The following is a 3,833-nucleotide window of genomic DNA, read 5'->3' as shown; positions in this document are numbered from 1 at the left end:
TGAGTAATCTAAAACCACATTTAAAGAAATCGATATTTGTGGAGTCCCTTCTATAAATCAGACTAATGTTGTCCATTAACTGTTTAATCTTCATAACCAACTACCACAGTGTTCACTCTCAGCCTGGTACCTGTGCTGATCTACAGGGATACTAGCTGTGGATTCTTCAGAAAGTGTTGAAAATTGGAGGGAACTTTAAAGAATTCAGATTGGCCAGAGTTGGAGAACCTTGGCAGGAGATGAGAATAACGTGGAAAGACAATGGGTCAAAAAGGGTCTCAAGTGACTTGGTAAGGAGTGAACTCTGAGAGGCAATGGGAGGCACTGAAAATTTTTATGCAGGGGAATGAAAGATTTAGATTATGATTTTAGTGAGAGGGCACTGAACGGGTAAGAAGCTGAAGGTGAGAAGCTCAGTTAGTGTGGGGGTGGTACTGGACTTTTTCTAGGTTCTTGACTATGCTGCAGAAATGAATTTCAAGAACACATCAGGTGAGTTAGGCCAGTAATTTATTCAGGTAGGGAGGGAAGAGAAATGGGAGAAAATAACAGATAATGGGTCTCAGGTAGAGAGGAAGGGGCTGAAAAGTGATAAAGTGGGCTGATTTACAGACTACAATTCCCCATTACAGATTACTTTCATGGCCACCATGGCAGAAGATAAACAGCAAAAGCAGGGTGCAGAGAGCAGGAACAGGGGTCTAAAGGTGAGAGAGCGAGTTCAGGCCTTGCGCTTGCTTTCCGAACCATTAATTATTCCACCCCTTTGCTAATGGCAGGAAAGTAGTTCCTGCTGTTTACTGTTTTGATTGATTACCCAACCCACCCTCCCCCCATCAATCCCCCATGAGGGACCAATGATAAAGTCCTTGGGGAATATCCAAGGCTTCTCCTGGCTTCCTGAGGAAGTCTTGTTCTGGATGGCAGAATTTCAGGGTCTTCCAGCAGCCATCTTGGGGGTTACTGATGTCCACATGGACTTCTTGCCAGGTTCCAGATCCATCTATTGATTTCCTATATTACTAGCCTGCTTCAGTGGCAGTAATCCACTAGAAAAGTGGCGATGATTTAAGCATTATGATCACCATCTTACACATGGGAAATGCAACTGCCAGAAGGAAAATATTGCATTTTAAAAAATTGTTTTACAGAATAGTAATGTCATAGGTGACAAAGCAGTCATACTATAAACAATATATTTAATATTTAACAAAATACATAATTAAATAAGTTAAGGAAGGTAATACACCTAACACAATTACATAGTAACTATTGAATGATATTTCACTCAGATAAGTGCAGGTAGAGTAATGCCATTTGGGTGAGGAAAACAAGCCTTTAAGCCAATGTACCCAGGTTACCAACTTTAGTCACCCAAACCCTTCCCCACATCCCCTGGGGATGTCCTTTGTCCAAAAGATTCAGTCCAGGGCATCTCCTGGCTGCTCCTACCCGTTGAAGCTGCAGGTGTGACTGCTGAAAGTCCAGTTGGAAGAAGTTGCCCAAGAAGGGTAGATCTGGGGTGCCGCCTTTTGAGGAAATCTGGAATGAACAGAAAGGCGATGGCACCTGGCAGGAGAGCCCGGAGATGGAACCCTGCCCAGAGGGCAGCTGCCAGGGAGCCTAAGGCAGAGAACAAGACTCACGTGCCCATCTGCTTCCGGTGGTCTAAGCAGAACTTTCACCTTCAATCTCCGCTTCTCCGTTCCCAAGCCCACCCCTTTCTTCCCCTCTTCCCCTACGCCGCATTGGGCCCACTGCAGCAGTTCTAAGAACGTCCCGGGTCCCCCCTCCCCCGCTGCACCGAACTGCCTCCCGCCACGCCACGCCCCTCCTACGCTCTGCGCGTCCCGCGCCACGCCCCTCCCACGCTCTGCGCGTCCCGCGCCACGCCCCTCCCACGCTCTGCGCGTCCCACGCCACGCCCCTCCCACGCCCCGCCCACTGCGCAGTTCCGCCTGCCTGGTGACTTCGCCAGAGGCTGCAGGGCCGGCGCCAGGCGCTAGATTCCCGGGAGAACCCGCACCGAATCCCCGGAGATGGTTTTGGGAAAGCCAGGCTAAGAGCGTGTTTCTTTTTTCCTTTGAAAGTCTTTCTCTGAAACCGTTAGTGCTCTTGGGTTTATGGTTTTAATGCAACTGAGAGAGCGCAACAGCTGGGTTCCTTGTTTCTCAGAGATCACACACCGTTTTTGGAACTGTGTCTGGTAAACAGTATGATAGCAGCAACTGACATTTCTCTGGCGGGCAGATTAGTCACTTTACAGAAATTATTTCATCCTCACCCAGTTGTGCAGTCGATGGTCTTGTTAGCCCGGTTTTGCAATTGAGGAAACTGAGAAACAGTTTAGGATTAAATAAATTGTGGAAAAATGTATCCCCCAAACTGGTAAACCTCACAGGGATTGTTTTGAAAATTAAAAAGCAAAACTACTAGGTTTTAGCCTATTCCAGGATGTGTTGAAGGATTGTCTTAGTTCTTGTTTTGCCTTTTGAGACTTGTGACAGTTTGAGATCATTTTTGTGAATCCCAAAAAGAGGAAGTGTGTCAACTAATCTTATTCTTTGGGTGTGATTCTCTTTGATTAAATTAAATTCAGTGAGGGATTGCTGATTGTTTACTTGATGAAATCAATTTACGGCCTCTGATTGGGCTACATCAGTAAGGCATAACTCAGGTTGAGTCCCTTTCTCCTTGGTGGGCTGATATAAATGGACACTCACTCAAGAGACATGGGGAGAGAGAGAGCTCTGTCATTTTGATCCTGGGGCCAAGGGGAAGAGATGAGCCATTCAATCCATAGTTTGCTACTGAGCTTGGAAAGAGAGCTAATATTGATATTAAGGTCCAGGAGATAGAGGAAGCCCTGAGGGACAAACCCTAAACCAGCCTGCAGCTGAGAGAGCGGGGCCCAGAGGGAAGACTGAACCCTCGCGCAGATCAGCAACCATCCTGTTTCAACACATGGCAACTGACTTTGTTGAGAAAGCAACTTTCAGTAGGACTCTTTAGGGCCTTGTAACTGTAAGATTTACCCCAAATAAAAACCTTTATAAAAGCCAACAGATTTCTGGTACTTTGTATTGGCACTCCTTTGGCAGACCAATACAAAGCTCTTCCTTCGATTTCCCAGCACAGTACCAGACCTCCAATGTCCAAATTTCCTGCCATTCTGTGCCCACTTGTCTCACTATTTCTGAGAAACTCAACACATGCGGAATATTTCTGAAATTGTACGGAGCACACTCATGTATTCAATATCCAGAATTATATTCTGTTTAAAATCGTTTAATGGGGAAACGGACTTTGGCCCAGTGGTTAGGGCGTCCGTCTACCACATGGGAGGTCCGCGGTTCAAACCCCAGGCCTCCTTGACCCGTGTGGAGCTGGCCCATGCGCAGTGCTGATGCGCGCAAGGAGTGCCGCGCCACCCAGGGGTGTCCCCGGCGTAGGGGAGCCCCGCGCGCAAGGAGTGCACCCTGTAAGGAGAGCCGCCCAGCGCGAAAGAAAGTGCAGCCTGCCCAGGAATGGCGCTGCACACAGCCCACACTTCCCGTGCCCTGACGACAACAGAAGCGGACAAAGAAACAAGACGCAGCAAATAGACACAAAACAGACAACCGGGGGAGGGGAGGGGAATTAAATAAATAAAAATAAATCTTTAAAATAGAAAAAAAATTAAAAAAAAAACAAAATAAAATCGTTTAATGAAAAGAAAACATAAATTAAAACTACTGAAGTTCTCCTAATTTTTCCAAAATCCAGGGGGAGGTACCAACAGGAGCTTACTTTGTATCCATCCAGTCCTTATTTTATGTTTTACTAGAGTTGTT

The 3,833-nt window shown here is 46.5% G+C and overlaps 1 long non-coding RNA gene across 1 annotated transcript; it reads right to left on the bottom strand.

Annotated features, from left to right (window-relative positions):
- Positions 1-493: 493 nt before the first annotated feature.
- Positions 494-1,827, bottom strand: LOC105747470 (uncharacterized). Its single transcript, XR_001119472.2, has 3 exons — positions 1,647-1,827; positions 1,453-1,542; positions 494-1,108 (listed from the first exon to the last, which is right to left on the bottom strand). It is a non-coding gene; the product is annotated as an uncharacterized lncRNA (long non-coding RNA).
- Positions 1,828-3,833: the final 2,006 nt, after the last annotated feature.

This window comes from Dasypus novemcinctus, chromosome 9, assembly GCF_030445035.2.
Source record: "Dasypus novemcinctus isolate mDasNov1 chromosome 9, mDasNov1.1.hap2, whole genome shotgun sequence".
Lineage (NCBI taxonomy): Eukaryota > Metazoa > Chordata > Mammalia > Cingulata > Dasypodidae > Dasypus > Dasypus novemcinctus.
This window is presented reverse-complemented; position numbering and strand designations above follow the sequence as displayed.